Raw genomic sequence first — 15,609 nt, forward strand, 5'->3', positions numbered from 1 at the left:
GTGAACCTTCATACATCACTAGTGGGAATGTAAAATGATACAATCACTTTGGAAACCAGTTTGAATTATATCTCTACAAGTGGTGAACTTTATATAACTTGTACCTGAATAAAGCTGAATTTTAAAAATCAACTTGAAAAAACATTTTTTAAGTTTATTTATTTATTTCCAGAGAACAGGGGCAGGGGCAGAGAGAAAGGGAGAGAGAGAGAATTCCAAGCAGGCTCTGCGCTGTCAGGGCTCAATCTCATGAACTGCAAGATCCTGATAGGAGATGAAATCAATAGTCCCACGCTTAACCAACTGAGCCACTCAGGTGCCCCAAAACATTTTAAATAAGTAAAGTAAGGGGCACCTGAGTGGCTCAGTCAGTTAAGCGTCTTTTTTTTTTTAATGTTAATTTATTTTTGAGAGAGAGAGTGAGAGAACCCAGACAGGAGAGGGGCAGAAAGAGGGAGACAGAGATCTGAAGCAGGCTCCACCATTGACAGCAGAGAGCCCGCTGTGGGGCTTGAACTCACGAACTGAGAGATCATGACCTGAGCTGAACTCTTAAGGTTAACTGACTCAGTCACCCAGGCACCCCTAAGCACTGACTCTTGATTTTGGGTCAGGTCACCATCTCATGGCTCGTGAGTTCGAGCCCGGCATTGTCTATGCTGACAGTGTGGAGTGTACTTGGGGTTTTCTCTCTCCCTCTCTCTGTCCCTCCTCTGCTCACATGTGCATGCCCTCTCTCTCTCTCAAAATAAATATTTTTTTAAAATTAGTAAAATAAAATTCTAATATCCTTCATTTAGTAGTTTACCCTTTATGTTAGTAGTTTAACATTTTTTATATACTAGCCAATTTTTTCCCTTATTCTTAGATTCTTCCTCCATTCAAGTAGTAGATAGGCTCACCTTGCCTAAGGGAAAGCAATGACAACAGAAAGCAGAAATAAGGAGTCTTTTTCCAAACATTTGAATTCCAAAATCCTGGGCCTTGAGAATAATGGGAAGGATTCAAAACATATGCTAACCAAGTCAGGCAGGTGAGTAACATAAAACAAACAAGGAAGTGGGACTGGAATGAGCAAACCCCGTAAAGAGCCACTATTCACCTCCAACCGATTTTTATCATATAGAAATGTGGGTCCAATGTTGCCAAATCATTCTCCCCCCCCCACCCCGCCCCATCAAAAAAAATCTGGAAATTCAGATTTTTATGTGAATTTTCCCCATTTTTAAAATATTACCCAAGTAAAATGAACTTCTGTGGGTCAAATTCAGCCCACGTATGTGCAACATCTAGGACAGAAAACAGATTTAGAACACCTTAAAAACAAAATGAGCAAAGACAAAAGATTTTCTCACCCTCTAGACTTGATGAAAATCCTTGAATGGGGAAAAGAAGAGTAAAATGAATAATGGATTTAGACACTGTTCTTACAAGAGAACAGAGGCAATCTGCATCCCACTTCCGAGGTACAGACTCAGGGAGGCAGGAAGATCCCACAGAACTGGTTGGATAATTGTAAGGGGCAAATGAGATATTATCCTCAGAATTTCCCAGGCCCCACTCAGGCCCAGCAAAGCTGAGACAAGGAGCAGTCTCACAGAATTCTCCGTATCTTATTAAAGTCTGGAGACCACAGAAAGATTACAGTGTTGCCATTAGCATGGAAACTGTAAGAAGTTATTTTACTAGCTAATACCTTGTGGATGTGAATGAGGAATGAGCAGCAACCTATGATGGCCAAGTAACTTCAAAAACAAAATGAAGGACTAACATTTCTACAAATGCCACTATTGTGGAAAGATGAAGATGTGTAGTAGGACCCACCACCCCGATCCAAGAATTAGCAGAGGTAAGAGAAAAGGAAAAAGACACTCCTCATCAAGATTAAAACTTCAGTCACCTGGACAAAATGGAAGCTCAAAATAGAAACTGAGTTTCAAACAAAGAACAAAAAGTGTATCCCTTGAACATGTGACATTGTAGACTGAGATATACTTCCACAGTCGGCTGTAAGCAGGGAGGTTATGACAGGAAGGGGGACGCATTTTATGTTCTTTCTTTACATGAATTATACCAAATAAATATTAGATTTAGTAATATGCCCTATAGATAGACTACCAGAGTATAAGACTTCAAATCACTACTAAAGAGACTACAGAACCAAGCTCTTCGGATGGCTTCTGTAACAATTTCACTAGATACGCTGAATTATCAAACACATTTATTAAGTTTCTCAAACTCATTTGAAAGTAATAAACTATCTTAGGGCAAGCCCCAACAATTGGTAACACTAAACAAAATGAGTAAAATTACTCATTCTGCAACTATTTAAATAAATACAATAACAGTACCACCAGAATCCACTTTCTACATTGGGAAAAGTGTTAATCTGAGGTATTTACAAGGTGGAAGCAGAGAGGCGGTCACAGCATGTGTATATGGGTATGTGCATTTTAAAAATTGTATTTCTTTTTTTTTTAGATTCAATTTAGTCACCATATAGTGTAGTATTGGTTTCAAGTATAGAAGTTAGTGATTCATCACTTACATATAACACACATTGCTCATCCCAACAAGCCGATCCCCCCACCCACCTCCCTTCCATCAACCCTCAGTTTGTTGTCGATAGTTAAGAGTCTCATAGTTTGCCTCTCTGTTTTTATCTTATTTTAGTTTTCCTTCCCTTCCCCTATGTTCATCTGATTTTTTTCTTAAATTTCACATGAGTGAAATCATATATTTGTCTTTCCCTGATTGACTTATTTTGCTTAGCATAATACACTCTAGTTGCAAAAGGCAAAATTTCATTCTTTTTGATTGCTGAGTAATCTTCCATTACACATTTTCTTTATCCATTCATCGGTTGATGGACATTTGGGCTCTTTCCATAATTTTGCTATTATTCATAGTAAAAAACAAATATTTCTAATTTTTCCAAAATGACCACATACATAGTCCTTTAATTTCCAGAAAATTATAAAGTATGTGTTTTAAAGTAAAAGACTTTTAATTACCTCTTTAATATAGTCTTAGAAATTTAACAGCACATTGTCTGATTAAAACTATAATACCCAGATCTACATTGTTGCAATTAATCCCAGCAATTCAGGCAAGGACCTTACTTTAGTATGAATATTCAGATACTCAACCGAATAATTACAGCAGTTGTGGCACAATAGGACCTCTGAGCTTTCGTATTCTGATCCGTAAAATGGGGACAAGTTGCTGCACAGCCTAACATGTGCAAAAGCAACCAGCACAGTGTCTGATATTTAATAAGCCCGCAAAAATATTTGCTGGATTGGCTACCACTGACTTCACTTCTACTGGCCTCTAGAAGAATTTATCACTGAAACTTTCCCAGGAGAACAGTCACCTATCTCATTACGGTACTATAGTCCTCTTCTGAAGGTAGAACAGACCTTCAGTAATGTGACTCAGTGTAAGCTGTCCTGAACAACCACTTCCCATTTCTACTACAGTATTTATATTAATAAATGCAACTGGGTAAGTGAGTAAGAATTCTGATACCTTGCAGCTCTGCTCTCATCTGAGAAGATACCCCTAGCATGAAGTGAATCCACCTCATCACTCTTAAAATAAAATCCAAGAACTTTACTGTGGTCTATCAGGCTTTTCATGATCTGCCTCTGCCTAACTCTTAACCTCATTTCGTACCATTCTCCCAATCCATCCACTGCACCTCTTGCTGACCCTTGAAGACATCAAACATAAGCCTATGCACTTGTCTCACCAAGCACATACTGCCCTGAAACTCATATGGCTTGTTCCCTCACATCATTCAGATTTCTGCTTAAATATCACCTCCACAGACAAAACTTCCTTAACTACCCTTTCTAAAGTAGCATACTCTGTGATTCTCTACCCCCTTAATTTGCATTTTTTTCTCCCCAAAGCAATTCAAATATATACTTATTCATGTGTTGTAACATAAGCTCAATGGGAATTGAGACTTCAACTCATTAAGTTCTTTATATCCAGAGCCTAGAACACTACCTGGCATACATAAAGTGACACTGCATTATTATTCACAGTGTATCTGTTCATTAACTAAGTGGAAATACTTGAATATTCAAGAAAGCTTCCTAGCAGTACCTAAGTGGCTCAATTGGTTAATCCTCCAACTTCAGCTCAGGTCATGACCTGACAGTTCATGGGTTCAAGCCCCACATCAGGCTCTGTGCTGACAACTCAAAGCCTTGAGCCTGCTTCGGATTCTGTGTCTCCCTCTGTCTCTGCCCCTCCTCTGCTTGTACTCTTTCTCTCCCTCAAAAATAAATTAACACAAAAAAATTTAAGAAGAAAGAAAGAAAGAAGGCTTCCTAATAAATGACAACGGAATGAGGAAAACAAAGCCCAGTGATAGTTATGGTGGCCATGTGAACTTAGGATACCTGTGGATGCAAAGGTAAAAAGTCAGGAGGAACTGGATTAGCACCAGAATTAGAGTGATTTTAATAGCTAGAGGGTGATCATCAGGGTAGATGCAAGAGGAAGAAAGCCAGGACACGGTTGAGGCCTAAGCCAAAAGGAGAAAAATCACTCTCTTTTGTTTTAAGCCCACCCATTCTCCCTCATCTTCCTTCCTCTAATATTTCCTCTCTCAGTGTCTACCCACTTTTGCCATCTCTTCACCATCTCTTTACCTCCTCCACGTTTGCTTCCTGTCATCAACTGTTTTTCATTTGTAGATTATACCCAAGAGGTTTTTTTTTTCCTGTGAATCAGTAGCCTCAGCAGAAGAAAAGCTTTCTAATGTAAAGAATATATTTGATATTCCTTTAAATGCCAAGGAATACACCAATATCATTATTAGCAGTATCAAGTACTCATCATGAAGGCAACAGAATGAAACAAAGAATCATGAAGCCATTCCTTTTCACAAACTCCTACATCAAGAACTGAATGCTTTATGACGTCATCTGTTTAGTATTTTTCTCTTCCTTCTCCAGAGGATATCTTTAAAATACAATCAACATGCATTTTAATCTTTATTGAATTATAAGTGACATATAAAAATGGCACATATTTAATGTATACATTGTGATAAGTTTGGACTTATGCATACACCTCTGATACCATCACCACTATCAACATACTATAAACATATCTATTATCTCTAAAACTTCCCTAGTTTTCTCTTGTGTCTTTTTTTTTTGTTGTTATGTCCTAAGATCACTTAACAAGAGATCTATCCTCTTAACATATTTTAAAGTAGAAATGTCATATTGTTAACTATAGCACCAGGTTATACAAAAACAATCAACATCTTTGATTTTTATCCTCACATTCCATTAAAAAACTCATGGAATATCCACCAAAATGTATTTGCTAAAATCTTAAGCCTGACTTTACCTTTTTTTATTAAGTTGATCCTGATGCCTATTAAAAAGAAAAAGAAAACTGACAAATATTACCATCAGGCTTATAAATGATTCTGTATTCCCACCCCTCACCAAAAGACACTGGTATTCAACTGGACTCTTTGAAGAATAATCTCTAACACATTAGCAGGAGCCAACATAAAAGCATCCATTATTTAAGCCAAATGTTTCCCAAAGTATCATATCCCGGAAAGTCAACTTACTCTTTTGGAAATCCTCCCAAAAGAGGCTACAGGTAGAAGATGATCTCTGTAATTCAAAATGAGTCTTGAAAAAGTAAACTTTAAATTAAAATTTCAGGAGAAATTCAGAGTGAAGTTCATGTTTTGCCCATTAATCCTAGAGAGCAAAGAAAATCCAAATAAGGAGAAATGGACTTTTTTTTAAAATATGAGATATATTTACAAATGACAAGGCATTAAAATTTATAAACGACATAATGCCCTACTTACAGCTAATGAATATACTCAGCGACCAAAAAGATACCAAGTCTGAAACGATTTATTCCATTATTTTGGTAACTATGCTTAAATTAACTCCAATTACAACCATAAGTTCAAGACTTAAGAGAAAAGAAGTTAATTCTACAAATTAAAAATCAAAAGACAAGAACATTATTCTCTACACCTTTCTCTGTTTCTTTTCAATTCCCCACACCCACACTCCCTGTCTCTGTCACTGTACATTCAGGTGTAGAATACTATCAAATCTGAGAGGGTTTGTATAAACTATGTGTAGCTACCAGTGTGACTTTATTATCTGCTTTCCTTAGTTTCAAGACCAAGGATGCTAATACCAGTGCAAGAGGGTGGATCATTTGTGTATATGTGTCTCCCCACCCCTTACCAAAGCTGTGCCTTCACTGACATATATTCAGTAAAAAAAAAAAAAAAAAAAAAAAAAAAATGACAAGTACGGAATATAAGAAATGTTTGTATTTGTCTGTATTAATACCACAACATATTTACCAAGCGTGAAGGGAGAGGTCCAAGTTTAGCTTATTTAGCAGCCTAATCTAGCTTAAAACAAAATACATGTCCTTAAAGCATTCTTATTCTCAAATAACTCATAACTTATATAAAAGGTAAGTATTTATAGGAAAAAAGTCTAGAATAATAGTAGCAGCAAAATATTCTTTTTCTCATTTTCACTAAGTTGGAGTTAACCTAATGAAATGTGACAGTGCTATCAATGTAGTATAATAAACATGAAAAGGTGCCCATGTACAAAGAAAATGTAAAAATTCCTACTGACAACAGCAAAAACAAGAATAATGTCTCTTTTCCTTTCACATGCCCTTTTTGTTAGCTTGAGCTTGTGACTTTGTTATCTATATGTGATAGTAAGAATAATATTGCTTGCAGTGTGCCTAGATAGAGGCTTCAAATATAACTAAATAAAATTATATTTCTCTGTGTCCCATAAAAGATCCATCATACAGGACCCAGTTCTCAATCCCCTATGTTAGAAGCTGCAGTAAACACAGCTAAGCAAGAAAAAAAATATCTAAATAACTCTCAGAAGTAGCATACACAGACATTACATCTTTGTTGAAATCTCAAATCTTACATTATCTAAAGATTTAAATCACCTTTAAAAGAGAATTTATTAAAATTCTAAACTCATATTGTGTATCTTTTTTGTAAGTGGCAATATATTCCTAGTAACATGTTTGTATCTGATGTTACCCATATAAATAAAAGCATACAGTCATTTTAGGGATTAATAGAAAAAAGACATCTGCATGGAACATTTCCCTCATTAGATATAATCATGTTAGCATATTTTTCCTATTTCTGATTTTTCTGCAAAATAAAATGAGCTGGTTTTTACCCTTAAGTTTCTCCCTATATATTGCCAATAATGCAAATACTTGAATTGCACATTAGAAGAATCTCATTTTCCTCTAAAAATTGCTATAGAAATTAGCCCCAAAGAGACCTCATAACACATATAAAAATCAAGATGTGACTAAGTCAAATTGGCATACCAGCTACCACTTACAACAAATGTTACTTTAAACATTACTTTGAAATTAAAAGCTATCTTTAGAAAATCCCAGGAAAGATCACATGGGTCATTATAATGTTATTCGAACTCTTCCTAAATTAGTGCCAAACTGAATCAATTAGGAAAGAATCAATTAGCCAAAAACTATATATTAATCAACTGACTTAACAACTAGCCGAACTGTATATTCAAAAAGGAATTCATTCTTTTGTCAGAAGGTCATATTTGGGGCTAGTGGGAGTATTAATTGACACTTTTCTGGAAAGCAACTTGGGTTAATATATATCAAATGTTAATTCTCTTTGATCAGTAATTCTGTTCCTAAGAATTATCCTAAGGAAATACTAAGAAGTGCATATAAAGTTTATATATATAAAGATGTTCATTCTAACTTAGTGGAGCAGGAAAAAAACGCAAACTTCAAAAAGAACTTAGTTTAAAAAATGAATACTGTGTAGCCATTTAAATCACAATTATGAATAAAATGTAATGGCCTAATAAATTTTTCAGCATATACATATAAAACATGCCAAAATATTTACAATGATTTCCTTTAGTTGGTACAATTACAGGTTATTTTTATACATCTTTTTCACATATTTAGGAGCTAATATTGCTATTCAAGAATATTTGGGAGTGCCTGACTGGCTCATTTGGTAGAGATGCGACTCTTAACTTGGGGTCATGAGCTAAAGTCCCACACTGGGCAGACAGCTTACAAAAAAAATTGAATATTCCACATTGAACTATTATAAACGAACCGTTTTTGTTAGAAGCCATTTCACTTAGTGATAGTCATAAAATATATTTCACACAAACAGTGAAGAAAGGACTGTTGGTCATAAGTAGGTGATTGTCATCAGCTGGATTCTCCTGAAGCAACAAAGATAGTAGTAACTTCCCCTGTTAATATCTATTAACTATCAAATTAGTAGAGCATTCATGTTAACAATCTGTATTTCCATATAGGAGTAAATCTATTTAACAATAAATTTCTCAGTAGAGGCAGTTAGTACAACAAAACCGAAAAGGGGTTGGGAACAAGTATTTACTGAGTATGTAAAAGACAAGATGCTAAACCCTTTACATATTCCATTTAATCCATACAACACTACCAAGTAGTGTTATTATCCCCATTTTTCAGGGGAGGGAAATGAACCTCAGAAGTTAGCAATTTATCTAAGTTTATAAAGCTAGTAAATAGTGATACTGTAATCTGAACCCAGCTTTTCCATATGCCAGAACACCTAATGATACCAGTGAATGAAATTAAACTATTAACTGTAACGATGGAATTATTCATCTTGCACTAGATAATAGTATTGAAAATATTTCAACTATAGGGGTGCCTGAATGGCTCAGTCGGTTAAGTGTCTGACTCCAGATTTCAGCTCAGGTCATGATTCCAGGGTCGTGGGATTGAGCCCCGTGGTGACAGTGCAGAGGCTGCTTGGTATTCTCTCTCTCTCCTCTCCCTCTATCCCTCCCCCACTCTCACTCACTCACTTTCTGTCAAAATAAATATATAAAATTAAAAAACTATTTCAACTATAAAGTATTAAATAATTTTGAAAAGGCAACTAATAATTTACTGAACATTATTAGTTTTTAACAAGATTCTACATAGTCAAGGAAAAGGCAAATAAACATTTTAACTAATGTTCAACAAGATAGTAGCTAACATTAACTGTTTCTGAATAAGAGGTGGTTAATACATACTTGGTTTTTTGGGTTTTTTTTAAATTTTTTAAAAGTTTGTTTACTTATTTTGAGAGAGAGATAGCATGAGCAAGGGAGGGGCAGAGAGAGAGGGAGAGAGTGTCCCAAGAAGGCTCTGTGCTTCCAGTGCAGGCTCGAACTCAAACCATGAGATCAAGATCTGAGCCAAAATCAAGAGTCGGACGCTTAACCGATTGAGCTAACCAGGCGTCCCTATAAATACTTGTGGTACTGAACCAAACTAACCTGAGACTGGCTGCCTACATATATATATACATATATATATACACACACACACACACACACACAAATACATACACACACACACACACACACAATAACTTCCTGTCACTTTCCAAAAGATAACATGAACACACTCTCAAGATATAAAAAATTAAATTTACTAAATTATGTAGTTAATATGTTAGACAACTGTTTATCAATAGATAGAAAAAAAGTGTATGTCAGAGGTTGCAGACGTGGGGCTAGTTACACACATATGGAGTACAGAAATCCCACATTCAGGGTGGTGCATTTAGTCCCTATTAAAATCAATATGATGTTGATTAAGGATCAAAAAGTAGATGAAATAATTAAGAAAATTTCCAATTAACTCTTAAAATCCAACAATTCAAATTTTTCATCTGAAAGTTACATCCCTTTACATAAAACATTCCAGTGATTTCAATAATTTTCCTATTTGGATAAAGCTATTTGAAATCACAGCTCCTAATAATTTAAATAATCTGTTAAAATGCAGCTAACCAAGTCAGAGTTAAATGGGTATGGTTTGGGGCACCTGAGCGGCTCAGTCATTAAGCATTTAACTTCAGTTCAGGTCATGATCTCACAGTTGGTGAGTTCAAGTCCCATATCGGGGAAGCACAAATTCCAGATGGGGTGAGCTTGAACCCCCATCAGGTGAGCATTAGCCCCATTTCAGCTGAGCTCGAGCTCCACTTCAGGTGAGCACAAACCCTGTTTCAAGTAAAAACACAAGCCCCAAGTGAGCCTCACTTCTCTCTCTCTCTGCCCCTCATGGGGTTCTCTCTCTCTCTATCTCTCTCTCTATCTCTATCTCTCCCCCCCCCCCCGCTGCTCACGTGCATCCTCTCTCTCTCCCTCTAAAAATAAGTAAATAAATAAATAAATAAAATGGCTATGGTTTTGATTCAAAAACATATGCTCTGAGTAATTTTTGCCTATTCTTATCAATATATATATAACCTATACCATCTATACCATTAAGATGATTAAACCAAGTTAAGGCTCATGTATCCTGTAAATTTCCAAGGGCCAAAATTTTTGTTGCTGACAAATACACCAATGGTCAACTTTACAAAAGGTAAAACAGACAAGGCAATTTTTAATTAATTAATTTATGTGTTTGTTTATTTTTGAGAAAGAGAGAGAGAGACAGAGAGAGACAAAGAGAGGGCAGGGGAGAGGAGGGGCAGACAGACAGGGAGACACAATCTGAAGCAGGCTTCAGGTGCTGAGTTGTCAGCACAGAGCCTCAAGCAGGGCTCGAACTCATGAACCATTAGATCATGACATGAGCCAAAGTCAGCTGCTTAACCAACTAAGCCACCCAGGTGCCCCTGAAACAGACAAGGCAATTTAAACTGCTAGAGACAACCAAGGATAAAAGTGGGACTAAAAGCACATTAAGTATGCAAGTATGTTTTATACATACACAACAGTGCTACAGTATACCCAAAGATTAAACATGTGCACGTACATGCACACACACAGACACCCAAATGACCCCTCTGAAGTTACAAAGGAATTAATACTATCTAGTGGAATAACAGATTCTGCACGTGTTGATATTACTCAAAAGTTTGTTTGAATTTAAACCCTGGCATAGCACAGATAAGTGACTCAAAGATAATCAAGAAATTAATTAGCACCCCACCCAAGATCCTTTACACAGTTTAGAGTTTAAGACTAATTCGTAAAACTGTATTAGTATGCCTTATGCCTTCTTCATAAATTATTATAAATTATATAATTTAAGTGAACAAACAACAAAAAGATGGATCAAAGTTATAGCATTAATTAAAATCACCTAAGATTATTAACCAAAATGGAATTATAATTAGGATGGAAATGATTAATAAAATCTGTTGAATTAAACTTATAAAATTAGTCTCATCTACTGTTTCAATACTTGTATTTTTCAGTCAATTTTTATGTAAAATTGTCAATCTTGTCACATATAAAATTTGTCCAAGATTTGTAAATATAGGTCAATTTTTAACCAGTTCAGAAAGTAAAAAAAAATTTTTTTAAATAATAATCACAGAGTAATTTCTGAAAATGTGTTAATAATTTGTCACAGTTACTCAGATGTTAAGGTTGCTCATCTTGCTCATTGTTATTTTCCCAGACCAAGCACAGTGTCTGCAACACTACAAGTAGTCAATTATATCAAACTGAGGTTCCATCTTTCAGCAGCCTGTACCAAATTATTTTTCATAACGTTTTCCCACCCTGAACATTAAGTGCATGTCTGCTTATGTATATTTTCTGGGAAGAGGATTAATATCTTTTATCCCAGACTCAAGTGACTATATGGCACCAAAAATAATTAAAAGCTACAGATTGAAACAAATATGGGCATGCTAAATGTAAGTTGTGTCTCTCAAACACACAGTAGAGAGCTGAGATCCCTCTAAGAACAGTTCAGAAGAATAAGGTCAACTCTAGAAGGAAAAGGGTTTTTCTGGTTGTTTTTTCATCTTTTTGTATACTCTATTTTGCCTGTTAATCAAAATTAGAAGATTACAACAATTATTCATTTAATTCGACTGTCACAAATGCAGCTACTGAGACATCTACACTACATCATACTTTAGTAAGGAACAGTACAGTTATCATTAAATGTACCTACCACAAATGAACAAATATGAGGATACATACTAGATAATTCTCTTTGGAATCCAGACTGGCTTATTAAATATTCTTTTTTATTGATTTCTGTAATCCTTGCTTACTCTAACTCAGTAAAATAGCGGCTAAATCTTACATGATAAAGTAAGCTAGACTTCCAATTAATTTTCTTTTACATGCCACTTTAAATCTTCTTTTAATACTGAGTATACCTATTTCATAGGTGAACACCATAGAGTCCTGCCCCAGCAAACTCACTCTACGTGCTCATCCTCATGCCAACTGTAACTAACATGCTGCAATTCCACAACATTACATCAAGAAAAAGCCAAGTTTCAGATTTTACAGTTTGATTACTAAGATTACATTAGCTCATACCAGTGGTTTAGTCACCGTATCAACTATTCGTATTAAATCTTTGGATGCAATGAAAGTTAACAATGCTATTTTTATGTTGTGCAAAAAAAAAATCATTCAGTCTGTTTTCCCTTTTTGATTACAGTTCATTTAAGGAAAAAATGTTGCTGTATGGCTTGACAATGTTTTATGTGTCTTCGGCTGATAGAACACACAAAACGTTTGAATAGGCCCATTTATTTGAGCAGACGTATTAAATAATACTTTAAATGTGAACATGCATGTCATAAATTTTGTAGTCTCTTTAAAGTAGGATAAATCTGGTATTTAAAATAGTCTTTGTTCAAAGCCATTTTTTTTCTAACAGTCATAAAGGGACTCTGATTTGTGCTGCATGAACAATGCCAGCATCATCATTTTAATGTTATCCATATGGGCTTCTAATAATAGATAAGAGTCTACATTTGTATTATATGTCTTAGAGACATTTAAAATCTAGATAAGGAAAGGCTGATTTCATTGGCCCCATAGTTAAAGGAAAGCAGACCCTAATTAAAAGAATTCTGTTCTGAATTAACTAGTTTGACATGTGCTAATTGACAGTTCCTGTGAAATGGTTCTAATTAAAGTCAATATGTCTTTTTCAATTAAAAGGAAATTAAGAATATACTAATATACATTAACAACTTAATCTGCCTTCAATATCCCATACATCAGCTGCTTTTTCCCCCCTAATGTTATTGAAGAACCATCTGACATGAATCATCTACTGTTTGCTTATGGTATCTCATTATTACTTCACACGAGCACAGCAGTAGTATATGTCCCCTTGAGGAAGAGAGTAACCTGCATATGCTTTAATTTTCAGAGCTCCCAACTTTTAATTCATTAAAAATAAACACACCGTTTTGAATTCAGAAAATGGACATTCTTAGTAAGTTTTGCTAACTGAAAACAAAGACAAGTGTTCTCAATTAGTTGGTCATTTTACTATAGGCCTTAGGTAATTGCAATTTGCTGGAAAGAAGGCTAGACTATGTTTTCATCATTTGGCTTGATTCAAAGCAAAGCATGATTTCAGCAACATACAGAAAACATCCTTCAAATTTGTTCTGTTTCCCAAGTGAAATTTTGGGGAAATCTCAGGTGGGAATACTTTGCATTGTATACACAACAGAAAAATAGAAAGCAAAACTGCTCAAATGCCAGCACTAACAGAAGGCCCATAATATTCACTGAAAATATAGCATTAGTGAAGCTGTTTACAGCAACATAATATTCAAACGTGCATTACCAAAGCTACGGTGTTAACAATTTTAATGCTACAGAAGGTAATATTAAACTCAAGCACCAATAATAATGTACACAACATTAAAATCACACAGAGACCTATGGAAAAAAATTAAAACTATTTTCTTTGGTATATTATAATTTAGACATTTTAATTAAAATTAAAAGTATGTTAAAGAAGTTTTTATACTATCAAGACACTATATGCAGTCCTTTCATATGAGACAGCAGATATTCTGATGGGTGTTCCATCACAACCCCCTTTCTACAGTTTAAATTCAACCATAAAATGTGGCTACTTATAGCAATAGGAAATTATTTTACTTAATTTTACCAAAATTAATTTAATGAACATTTAATACAGAACAAAAAAAGTAAACATTTTCACTTTTCTACTTTTATTCATTTATATTTTGAAAATATTAAATTTCTATCACTTGTAGCATTCTGAGTATGTATGAGAGTGATGGAGAGACAGTTAGCCAGCCAGTCAATACAAGATCACTCATTGAAAGCATTTTCCCCAAATGTACTCTATTAGTCTTTTCCGAGTAGTTACCAAAAACTTTAATCGGGAACTGTAAAAGTCTAGTGATTTTCCAAAATGGGCAAATGCACATTAACCCATGTTCAAAAAAGCACCTCCCTGTGATTATAAATATAATCAGACTCAACAGTCAAAATGCAATGGTCCTTATCACCCTGTGGAGCCCCTAGTCGGACTTCCAATCTCAGGTTCTTGTTCCTCGAGCTGGCATAGACAAACTGCTGCAGTAACAGCATGTACTCAGCTTTCTGAAATGGGAGGGAAGCCAATGCAGCAACTTTTCTGCCCAATTAAAGAGTAGTGTCTATAGCAGGCCTACACAACATAAGGCCTGCAGACTGCATACAGCCATGAAGCAATTGTTCATGACCCACCTACAGATTTGAGAAAGTAGAACAAGTAGAAAGACAGACAACATGGCACCCATGTCAGCAACAAGAAATATAGCTGTCCCACAGATTCATTCCATCTCTTAGTTTACATGTTATAATACCCCTTATCTAAACTCAGGATACAAATCAACATGCTTTGTCAACCCTGCCAACAAAGGCATTCACTGCACCCATGCTAAGCTAGTATAAAAACCTCCCAACAGACACAAACTAAATGGAACTAAAACTAGGAAAATTCTATAGCATTCATCTAACAGCTTATCTTCCTTAAGCAGTCAGTAAATATTTATTGATGATCCTCATGGTTTATATTTTCTTTTCATCTCTCTCTCTTGCTCTTGTCATTTACTTACCAATGGGTGACCAAAAAAATTATTTCCAAACTGGAACACTTTTAAGAGTGGACATGGCAGGGAGCAGTGTCATGGAAGATGGCAGAGTAGGAAGCTCTAGAATCAGTCCCTCCACCAAAACAACTATCATTCTGGCAAACAAACAAACAAACAAAAAACCTGTTACAATCAACTATTTCAGAACTCTGGAGTCTAGCTGAACACTGGTAGCATCCAAGGGAACACTTGATAAAGAAAAAGACTGGTAAGTTTTGGTGAATTTCAGCATTACATATGACAGCTATAATCCACAACCTTGCTGAAAGTAACCATGGGGACAATGGCCTAAATTCCTGATGCAGCTTTTTGGCATCAGGGTGGGCAGTAGAGACTTTCTCCTCCAAAAACCAAAGTTCTGTGTCTTGATCTATACAGCAGTTCACTGAGGGGCCAGGACAGAGATAGCCAGTGGTTCAACCCATCAGGTTGCTTCATTACCATCAATGGAGGAAGTCACAGAGACATAATACCCTTAAAAATTTTTTTGTTCTCGGGGCGCCTGGGTGGCTCAGTCGGTTGAGCCTCCGACTTCGGCTCAGGTGATGATCTCATGGTTCGTGAGTTCGAGCCCCGCGTCGGGCTCTGTGCTGGCAGCTCAGAGC

At 35.6% G+C, this 15,609-nt stretch overlaps 1 long non-coding RNA gene across 2 annotated transcripts in view; it reads right to left on the reverse strand.

Moving 5' to 3' along the window:
* LOC106968807 (uncharacterized) overlaps nt 1-15,609 on the reverse strand; it is a 94,787-nt gene that overhangs the window by 45,891 nt on the left and 33,287 nt on the right. For both annotated transcript variants that reach the window (XR_008299720.1, XR_008299718.1), the window contains 2 exons: nt 14,969-15,099; nt 5,609-5,744 (listed from right to left, as the gene is read on the reverse strand). This is a non-coding gene — a long non-coding RNA (uncharacterized LOC106968807). The remainder of the gene's footprint in view (nt 1-5,608; nt 5,745-14,968; nt 15,100-15,609) is intronic.

The sequence above is a fragment of the Acinonyx jubatus genome, chromosome A1, assembly GCF_027475565.1.
Source record: "Acinonyx jubatus isolate Ajub_Pintada_27869175 chromosome A1, VMU_Ajub_asm_v1.0, whole genome shotgun sequence".
NCBI classification, from domain to species: Eukaryota; Metazoa; Chordata; class Mammalia; order Carnivora; family Felidae; genus Acinonyx; species Acinonyx jubatus.